An 11,480-nucleotide genomic window follows, 5' to 3' on the forward strand; every position below is an offset into this window, starting at 1 on the left:
TGCACAGTGGCACTGTTGCCTTGCAGCAAGAAGGTCCCGGGTTTGATTCCCGGCCTGGGATCTTTCTGCATGGAGTTTGCATGGTGGGTTCTCTCTGGGTACCTCCCACAGTCCAAAAACATGACCAACTGATTTCTCTAAATACTCCCTAGGTGGGTGTGTGCATGGTTGTCTGTCTCTGTGTTGCCCTGCGACAGACTAGGGACCTGTCCAGGGCGTACCTCGCCTCTCACCCGAAATGTTTGGCACCAGCAACCCTCCCGACTCCACTAGGGACAAGGGTGTAAAGAAAATGGATGGAAGTTTTACTTTTTCCACAGAAATTGAAAACATTCTATGTTGTGTTTTTTTGAGACACTGAGGAAATTAAAAATGGAACACTATAGTGACATTTTCTCTTAAGAATAGCGTACTCGGTTAGAGTATGTTTTATCAGACTTAAGCTCAAAGAGGCAGCTTAGGGAAAATCAGACATGGTGTTGTATTCTGCCCTACAGGACAGCACAACACCAATGCTTTTGTAAGGGAATTATCTACAATTGGGCCATGATTTCCTCATGCCTTCTGTTGTACTGACTTTGGCTGTAGTTTGTAATAAAATCCTCAACTGAAGTCCGGCCTGCAGAGCTTTTGTCCCTGAAGCAGCACATCAGCACTTTGAAGACTTCCACTGACACCACAGAAGTTTTTTTTTTTTTTAGATACGAATATTGTGTATAGATAATGTCGACCTGGCCATTGATTTGATAGTATCATTGAGCCTTCTGCTTCTGTTAGACTTACACTTATTTTTATTGTCATTGCACAAAGAAACATAAGTAAAATTGGCATGAAATGTCATCGCTTGGCCACCGGAGCACACACAAAAACACAAGTGTGCCTATAATTAAATAATATGCAAATAATAATTACTATTTTCAAACAGTCTCAGAGAGTCTTCATGACAGGATTGTTGAGCAATCTGATAGCCAGTGGGAGACAACTATTTCTGAGTATGGCTGCAGCGGATGCTACGGACTCTCCTCCCAGACAGCAAGCGGATGAACAGACCATGGAGAGGATGGGTGGAATCAGAGAGGATCTGGTTTGCTCTGGCTAAGCAGGGTCTGTGTGCAATGCTCTGGATAGGGGGGAGTGGAGCCCCAACGATCCTCTTGCCTGTCTTCTCCACTCTTTGCAGAGACTTCCAGTCTGAGGCCTTACAGCTCCCAGACCAGGACATACTGCTGGTCAGCAGGCTCTCAATGGTTCCTCTGTAGAAGGTGGAGAGGATGGGAGGGTGGAGTGAAGCCCTTCTCATTCATCTCAGATGTTATCGCTTTGTGCTAGCTTTTAGCTGCCTCATTGAGGGGTGAAGGGGGTAGGAGGTATGGTAGGGTACTGCGTACCACTAAAAGATTTAGCGGGGGTACGCAGTACCTGCAAGAGAGGGGAGCGGCTGTCTGCTGTAAAAAAATCAACGGGTTCACTGTGCTAATTAGTGAGTGCACCCACTAATTAGCCGTGACTGATTAATTTTTCAAGAACAATCTAAAACACGATTTAATCAGTTAATAAATAACTTTTTTCCCATTTCATATTGTTTCTGAACTGTTCGTGCTTTGCTAGAGCAGGGCTGCAAGTCAATCGGGGAAGGTTTTGAGTCGATCTCGGCATTAGGTGACAAACTGAACGCCGCCAGGACGCTGAGACCAGCACGTCTTCTGACTGGCTTAAAACGTTCATAACTTTATTAAACAACAACAAAAAATCAACAAAACGTTTTAAACTTAATGACCCAACAACAATAATGCAGCCTGAAGTGACTCAATTCCGATTTTTTTGACGTAATGCGACCTGTATCCGATCTTTTCAATCTCAGTGTGAACAGCACAGGTCGGATTCTTTTTCGAATGTGACCCATATCCGATACGTATCCGATTCAAATGCGACCTAACGTCCAGGTCGCATTCATCCGAACTGAACGTCAGTTTCTCAACAAATCTCACTATTCTGCGTCCTGATACGCGCAAGTGGGAAGAAAAACAACAACCAAGACGGATTATATGAGAATTAAGTTGTTAATATGCTGCTCCAGCCGGACAACAACTTCAAATATATAAGCTATGCTCCACAATTAGCCTCCATGTTTACTTCCGCAAACACTGAGCACTTCTTTTTATGGCGGTTGGCAGAACACTGAGAACGCTGACGCTATTGCGCCCTCTACTACGCATGCGGGACACTTTCAGGTCGTTTGCCCGTTCACACTGCAGAACGCATACAGGTCGCATTTACTGGCAGTGTGAACGGCCCCGGCAAAAAAATTGGAATTGCCAAAAAATCAGAATTGAGTCACTTCAGGCTGCAGTGTGAACACACCCAAAATCTCAGTGATTATGGTTTCAACAAGGTGTTGCGCATTCTGTGCGTTTCGGTTCCATTACAAACTAGCAGAGCAGGAGTTTAAAATTAACTAATCAACCACCTCTGTGTTCAGGGGAGCGCTTATTAATGATCGCAAAAGTAAATATCAAGCCTGTAAACCTAATATCGTAACGGACTGAATGTTATGTTTTCTCTGGTCGGCTTGCGGAGCGCAGGAGGTTGCCATGGCAACGGGTGTGCTTAAATGTTTTTTAGCCATTTTATTACCGGCGTACAGACAGGACGAACTTGCTCTCAGAATGGCAGCCAGTGCAGCGAGAGGTTGCGCAATCCCAGGTGAGGCTCAGTCCGCTGCTGCCTCACCGGCTTTGCTTCTGAGAATTTTAATGGGAAAATGCGAAAATCCAGCGATTTTGAAGAAAAAATCATCAGAATTGGTTAAGCAAATGTGGCACTCAGTGGGTTTTGACCATACAATTAATTTAGTTTGTTGCCAACAACGCCACCTGGGGCTATCACCCAGGAATTAACAAAAGGACACAGGTCCGGTTTTGCAATTAGCAGGAGACAGGTTTCAAGTCAATAATAATTTATTACAAAATAAAAATACCTGCATCTAAACAAAAAGAAAATTCACAAGCTAAATCTAACTAGGCTTACGGGTGGGTACGACCAGGTCCTGGATGGTAGGCTCCAAAACAAAGAAATCAAAACAAACACCCGTGAAGTCACTCACTCCTTGCAATTCCCTCCACCTATTGGTATTAATCACTGCACAGTCACACCAAAAAGGGATGCCGCATCCAGGCCCGTCGCGCACCACCGGTGGTCTAGAAACTAAAAGAAAAGACAGACAAATTGTTAAGATACAGGCAATAAAAGAGATTAAAATGTGTGTAAATAACACCATAAAAGTCCTTGTGCTTGATAGGCACGGCAAAATGAGCGATCCAATCCAATCCGAGCGCGATCAGCCGGTCCTTGTTCTGGTCTGGGGGTGGGGAGGGTGTCCCACACGCCGATCTCTCTTGACCGCTAAATAAGGGGTGACTCAGTCCCGCAAAGCAGCAGCGTTAAGTACTCGGCACACTCCACACGGAAGCGCGGCGCGCGACGTGTCAACAGCAAAACAACAAGTGTCAGTCTGCAGCTCACCTTGGCTTTTATACTGAGCGCCCTCTGGCGCTATTGGCCCACTTGTAATCACCCTACCAGCAGGTGCAGCCTCCACCCTCTTCCTGCCACACTAAGTAAAAAATAGATACTTTATAGTACAAACCACAGGGTGAAAATAGCAATATAAATGGTTTTATTATTATATATTNGATCTTTTCATGGCAGTGTGAACAGGACAGGTCGGATTCTTTTTCGAATGTGACCCATATCCGATACGTATCCGATTCAAATGTGACCTAATGTCCAGGTCGCATTCATCCGAACTGAAAGTCAGTTTCTCAACAAATCTCACTATTCTGCGTCCTGATACGCGCAAGTGGACAGACAAACAACAACCAAGACGGACTATATGAGAATTAAGTTGTTAATATGCTGCTCCGACCGTACTACAACTTCAAATATATAAGCTATGCTCCACAATTAGCCTCCATGTTTACTTCCGCAAACACTGAGCACTTCTTCTTTTTATGGCGGTTGGCAGAACACTGAGAACGCCGATGCCATTGTGCCGATGCCAGGCCCGTTTACACTGCAGAATACATACAGGTCGCATTTACTGGCAGTGTGAACGGCCCGGCAAAAAAATCAGAATTGAGTCACTTCAGGCTGCAGTGTGAACGCACCCAAAATCTCAGTGATTATTGTTTCAACAAGGTGTTGCGCATTCTGTGCGTTTCGGTTCCATTACCAACTAGCAGAGCAGGAGTTTAAAATTAACTAATCAACCACCTCTGTGTTCAGGGGAGCGCTTATTAATGATCACAAAAATAAATATCAAGCCTGATATTAGGTTTAATATCGTAACGGACTGAATGTTATGTTTTCTCTGGTCGGCTTGGAGCGCAGGAGGTTGCCATGGCAACGGGTGTGCTTAAATAACAAAGAGAGACCTCCGTCTCTCTTTGTTGTGCGAGTGGTTTAGAGTTGATCACCTGTTCAGGTTGTTTTACCTTTGTTACCTGTGGTTTCTGAACATTCAATAAACGACAAACTTGGACTAATTACCACGTTCTTTGTGAGTACAAACGTTCTTTGTTTACAACAAACATCAAACACGGTAAATATGTTTCATTAAGTATTTAACAAACAAATGGCTTCTACCGTGATAATTATGTGAAATTAAATTAATTATCTAATAAAAAAATAGTTTGGTGCTGTCGAGCTCAGAGTCTGAAAGGCTTTTCCTTTATCAAACTTTTTTTTTTTGCCTCTTATTTAGTGGAAATATTGATGTTGATTAGACTTTCTCTAAAATAATAACCTTTTTCAACCTTTATAGCTCCACTGTTGAAAATGAGGCTCTTAACATTCACAAATGACATTGAAATAAAATCCAAACATCTGGTTTGAGGTGATTCCTCTGGAATCTGTTAGAGGAAAAATATCCCAACTTCAGACGATGTGCTTTTAACCTAACAGAGCTCTGTGGTTCCTCCTGTCAGTATGAGAGTCAGGGTGAGGAGGCGCCATGTTAGGAAGACGAAGTGGNCTTTTTGTTGTTTTTGGTTTTAAATAATATTTCTTTTGTTTCTTGATGGCGATGACAAAGTTCTGGGTCAGGTCGATTAAAAATGTAATTTAAAAAAAAATGTTGCATCTGGGAGCCTGTACCTTAGCGAAACATTATTTGTCATATTTGCATACATAAGGTTGAGAAATAAAAAAAAAATAATGCGAAAATTAAAACCCATTTTGTCCCTATTCTCAAGAATCACTGCCTTAACAGACATAAACATGCAGTAAATAAATCGATTTTCAATCAGTTTTTTGCACCATCACCAGGTGTCAAAGCCGCTGCTCATATCATATCAATAATTACTTATTTCATTCATATGGCTCTTATAAAGCCTCAGTGAAAACGTGTTTATTATTATTATTATTAACTCTTTGGTGCAAAAAACCTATTGAAAATCGATTTATTTACTGCATGTTTTTGTCTATTAAGGCTCAGATGGAACGGCACTGAAAGCAGCACTTTAAACCATTCAGACGAACACAACAGAGACACAATCAGATGACCTATTACCCCGCGATAATAACTCAATAGTCCATGGAAAAACCTTATAAACTTGTAATATGCTTTAGCAGAAAGTACAGCGGAATCAGATATCCTAACTATCGCGACTGTCACCGCGACTTACCCGGCCGGAAATCCGTAAAAGCAGCCCAAGGTAATATGTGGCTTTAGGCAGAATCTGATTTACCTTCACCCCCAGAGGGGGCCCAGTTAATTGGCCGAGTTTAAAATCAATCACTGATTGGGCATTATGATGCATTTGTGAACAAACCCAGTGTCACAGAAAGAAAAGTGTGTATGTGAATTTTACCCAAAATAATAATAACAACAACAACAACAACAACAACAACAACAATAATAATAATAATAATAATAATAATAATATGCATTTATAATGAGATTTTAATTGATGCATATGTTTAGAACCACCTAGTGGTGTGCTGAGTAATGCAACGGGTCCTTCAGGCGTCCTCACCAGAATTGGTGAGGACCCCTGAAGGTGAGGAGGGACCTACCTCCACCAGAATTCTGAAGGTGACAAACAACTAAGGAAGGCTACATTGGTGCTGTGACGAATGAAAGAGGTTACACCAGTTCAAAGACAAAAATGACAAAAATGACCATGGTAACATAAACCTGGTAGGCGTGAAGCAGCTACCAGCAACTACTGAGATTTCTTTGCCTTGATGTCTTACAATTCTAGATCTTTCAGAGGTGCTAACAGAAAAAATATGTAATTAATCCCTCTGAGCTTTTTTGATCTTTAAAGCAGTCTGCAGCTGTGGAAGTTAAACAGATATTAAGATTTATTTTGTAAAATAGCAGCAAATTTGCTTATTTCATAACACACTTCATAACCAGCGACCTTCTCTCCTATGGTCTCTCTCAGATCAACCAGATCAACACAATCCTCCAGCAGTCAGCAGCAGAAACATTATACCCACCAGGGAAAGCAAGACTAAATTTGCTTTGCTTGACAACATAACACACATGACGATATAGTACAGGGCTTAAAGTAAAAAAAAAATCCTGAGCCTGAAACTTATAGTTATGATAGAAATTAACTATAGTGTTGCTATTGCCACAGTTTAATAAAAAGTGTCTTTGAATAGTGCAAACAATTGCTTCTAACAATACAATTAANGTGAGGCACAGACTTATGACTTAGACACCATGCATGTTATTGGACGTACGGAAATTTCGTGCAAGCATAAGACGCTGGAGGGCAAAAAGACTAATCATTTACATGTCATCCATAGCCGCGTTAACTCAGTAAAACTTAGAAATGTAGGTATTGATTTCGTGCTATGATCCACAGCAAAGTTATCTGTATTCGTTAAGCTACGCAGATTCGTTGCCATAGCAATGCCACTTCATGTTTTAGGATTTAACACCAAAAAACATTCAAGAATTTTGCACACAGAACATAACATTCAGTCTGTTGTTGTAGTATGTTTTAGACTAAATGTTTAATTAATAAATAATTGCTGTGGTAGATTAGCTACCGCTTCTACTTTACTGAATTATTTAGACATACAAACTGTAGCCCAAAAAACGCACATTTCATTAAAAAAACATCTTATTGCTGTCTTACCTTTACGTATCAATGAAAACTATGCACCGCTAATTCTGCACAAAAATATCCGTTCATCCAAAGCAAAGTCTATCCTCGGCATGTCTTTTCTACTCCATTTGAGAATCATCAAACTGTCTCGAAGCAAAACTTTCAGCTCCGGTGATGGTCTTTCTTTAGTTATTATCTCCTGCTTCAATTGAAAATCCACTTTAGAAAACTGTTTAAGTGTAGAAATGTAGTCTTTCATGTTGACGTTGGAAGAGAGGAGAAAACAAATATATCGCTGTACTTTACTTATTTACTGTATGGCTAGCTCCATGGCTAACCATGGAGCTATGTCTGTGTCTTACTCTGCAGTTGTGTAGTCACAATATCTGGGATCATGAGCGCCCCCTGCCACGAGGCAAGAAAACTGCCTGCCTCACCTCGAGTCTGTTTTCTGCCGTTTCTGATCGCTCCTCCTCACACAAAACACGAAACACACAGCTGGTGACAAAAAAACACTGTACAAGCGAATTATGGAAAATCAGTCCATATATTAAATGTTTTTTAGCCATTTTATTACCGGCGTACAGACAGGACGAACTTGCTCTCATAGAACGGCAGCCAGTGAAGCGAGAGGTTGCGCAATCCCAGGTGAGGCTCAGTTCACTGCTGCCTCACCGGCTTTGCTTCTGAGCATTTTAATGGGAAAATGCGAAAATCCAGCGATTTTGAAGAAAAAAATCATCAGAATTGGTTAAGCTANTTGGTAGGCTTTGTCGAGAAAAGTCGAGATCTTCCCACTTCCCCATGCTGGAAATTTTAATTTAATAGTAACAATAAATAAAGTTGGCTCTAAAATTGAGTACACAGGTGACATCAAGACCCAACAGTAGAATCAGACTGTAATAAAATTAATCTGGTTGTTATTGTGTAATGTAAAATTTGCTTTAATTCTACTTTTTCTATTTAGTCATAAAACATCAGTCAGGCAGAAAGAGAGTCATGGAACAGGAAGAGCAGGTTTCCTGAAGGAAGAGGAAGGAAGTTTCCAGCCTGCAGTGAATAATGGTAGTTCAGACTATTCCTTATTTCAAAGCATTAAAGGTTTAAAGAATAAAATCTAAACATTTTGAGTAATTGGATAAAACCCAGAGTAAAATACTTAAATTAATAATAATAACTTAGAATTAAGCCAATAATTAATATTGGTTTAACCAGTGGTTGGTATTGGTTTAATTATACAAATACTTAAACTTGTGGAAGTTCTTACAAGTAAAACAAGTAACTGTAACTTGGTATCAAATAATTAGAATAATGGATTATTCCTGGTTTATTTTCAGAAATGTCCGTAATAACTCACATAATGATTATAATAAGAGTAACTAATAAGTAATGGTTATTATAATATTATAAATGGATGCTAAATCAGAAATTAAAAGGTTATATTTGACATTGAACTTGAAATGGTGTAAAATGTGTAACTAATTAAAGGTCACTGATGTGTTGGAGGTGGATGGTAGGTTAAAGGTTAGGGGAAAACAGGAACTGATGGGAGAGCAGAGAGGACCAAGGCCTTATTGCTGAACTTAAACTTTCCAAAGAAAAGGTTGGGCAGGAAACAGACGTAGGACTGTTGAGCAACTCGGGGTCATTAGAACAGACATCAGGTCATAATGTCTCCAAGACGACGGTGATGGATATGAGATCATCTGTCATCAAAACTGCCTTACTAATAAAATAATTAGCATTAAGAAAACCTAAAAGATGTTGTGGACATTCAGTTAATGAGTCACCTTAAAGTTCTTTGATGGTCATAAAATAGCTGTGAAGTTTGATTCTGGGAGGAACAAGTGGAAAATGTTTTATAGGTTGCTTTTAGCCAAAAACTATATGTAAAAACATCCTTGGGACTCAGGTGAGTCACTAAAACCAACCTGGTTCAGTAACAAGTGCAAGTTGTAACAAAGAGAAGGAGCGACAGTTAACAGGTGGCTCTGTGGAACCATTTGACTGCAGGCTGCTCAGTCTGGCTACTTCACAGGGGAAGACGGTGGGACATCTGGAGGGAGGGAGTCACAAACCAGGCGAGTCTTTCTCGACGCCAGCTTAAACAGAGTTTACTTCAGTTCTGGANAAAAATGCAATGAACATTCAAGTTAAAATCGGTAGGCCTAACAGCAGCCAATCAGAGTGGAAAAAATATTCTTGTTCTTTGCCATTTTCTAGTTGTTAAATATTCCACAAAATGAGCAGATAAAAGATGTACAACATGCCAGTTTAAACTTTAAATCCGACTGAGCTCTGCAACATTAAAACATGGATAGAACTGTAACTACATTAATCATAACTCTTCTTCTCTTCAGTGTTTCTGTGAGTTTCTGGTGGTGCAGCTCTGTGCTGCCTTCAGGAAAATGGGACATCAGAGTATCATCCATAAAATTTCACCCACATGGCATTTATTGTGCAAACCAGAGCTTTCAGTAGAAAAACAAACGTTCCAGATCCTTTTAATGCCATACAAATATGAGACAGAAACATGGATTATATCTTGTCTACTGATTTATAGATTAATAGTTTTACTGCACAGAAATTACAAATAACAAATCTGGTTCTTAAATCCTAATGAGTCAATTTGAAAGTGTCATGGAGTCATCAGCCTCATGACATTAACAAAGACATGAAAAATAATATTGAAGAAATAAATATATCAAATCTAATTAAAAACATAAATAAGTGATCAGTTCTTTACTGTTATGGTCTGTAAGATATATTTATTCTCAGTACTAGATATGGTCTCAACAAACCCATGGCACTTCAACAATATTATTTTACCTTTTATCTGGAAATAGTGTCCGTTTATTCTTGCCATACAGGCTCTGTATTAATTATTGCTCGAAAGGTCTTGCCATACCAGTTTATTCCTCTATTTACTTTAGTTTCTTAGTTTATTCTTGCATTTTGTTATTCATTCATTTCCGTTTAGTTTCCTTTTATTATCCGTTTATTATCCTCTCTTGGTTTATTGCTATGTCCATTTTAGTTTCTTTCCTGTTGCTACATTTATTTTATCATTTATTGACGCTCACCATCAGTGATCTTCACTCATCACCTNCCTCGAGGGCCACTGTGTCCTGCAACTTTTAGATGTGCCTCTGCTGCACCACACCTGAATAGAATAATTAGGTCATTAGCAGGACTCTGGTGAACTTACCTACACAAGGAGGAGGTAATTAAGCCATTTCATTCCAGTGTTTTGTACCTGTGGTACATCTAAAAACTACAGGACACCGGCCCTCGAGGACTGGAGTTTGACACCCCTGCGATTAGACGGAGAGCTGGTAGCACATCTCCCCCCTCTCAGAAGGGGAAGTAGAAAGAGAGAAGGGGGGGGGGAGTTGTGCAACAACAGCTTTTCTCATGGTGACATGCATTAACAATTCAATATTTGCTTTTGTTTCTTTTTTCTGCAGTTCCACCTTAAAGTTTGATGCAGCTCTGCTTTCCTGAATGGACCATCTTCACCTCCACTGCAGCAACCAGGCAGCTCTGTTTTATAGATTACAGTCACTAAAAGGTTGCATTGTTTATATCTTTAATAGTTTAATTCTGTAAAGACAAAATATGTCTGGTGGTCCAGCTCTGATTTACATTTCTTGGTAAAATACGGGTTTGAATATTTCAATACTTTCTGTAGAAAAGGGTATGGATGTGTAGGAGATTTCCTATGCACCCTGAACGCAACACAGGTGTGCAGCTCGGTAACCCCACAGATAGAAAAAAAAGGCAGCAAAGAAGCAGCTGAATGACTGTGTGCATTCATAAACCTAACCACACACACACGCACTTGTATACCTGTATACCTGCTTCATGTACATTCTGTCGGAAAGGATATAAAGAGTACAAATTGAACGGGACTCTTCCTGATTCATTCCACATCCACATCTGTTCCGCATCCATATATGCTAATAGGTGTTCTGATCGGACACTCTGAGGCGATCATTGCCAGCTTAAATCCAGAGGCCTTCTCAACATTTGGTCCTTCGAGCCGGATCTGAGTGACTGCTTCAGTAATATATATATTGTCGGAATGGAAAGGAGGGATCCACATGAAGAGTCTGATCGTCCCCACCGACGCAGCCAGCTGCCGACGTACCTGCAGGACTATGAGGTGGACTACCACGCTAAAAACCACCTCCCTCAAGGACAGCAGGTCAGACCATCTACTCATCCTGAGATTCTCCAATACATTCATAATATGAAAGAACAACATGATCAACTGCGATTAGATGTGCAACGCCTGACAGAATTGATCTCTAGCTCTCCTGTACTAGCCCCGCAGCATGCTTCATCACTATCTGG

General features: G+C 40.4%; 1 long non-coding RNA gene across 1 annotated transcript in view; it reads right to left on the reverse strand.

Moving 5' to 3' along the window:
- LOC107833992 (uncharacterized) overlaps positions 1 to 9,248 on the reverse strand; it is a 15,458-nt gene extending 6,210 nt beyond the window's left edge. Inside the window, exons 1-2 of the long non-coding RNA XR_001659758.1 lie at positions 9,171 to 9,248; positions 3,005 to 3,007 (exon numbers count right to left, since the gene is read on the reverse strand). This is a non-coding gene — a long non-coding RNA (uncharacterized LOC107833992). The remainder of the gene's footprint in view (positions 1 to 3,004; positions 3,008 to 9,170) is intronic.
- Positions 9,249 to 11,480: the final 2,232 nt, after the last annotated feature.

This window comes from Poecilia formosa, unplaced genomic scaffold, assembly GCF_000485575.1.
Source record: "Poecilia formosa unplaced genomic scaffold, Poecilia_formosa-5.1.2 Scaffold495, whole genome shotgun sequence".
Taxonomy (NCBI): Eukaryota; Metazoa; Chordata; class Actinopteri; order Cyprinodontiformes; family Poeciliidae; genus Poecilia; species Poecilia formosa.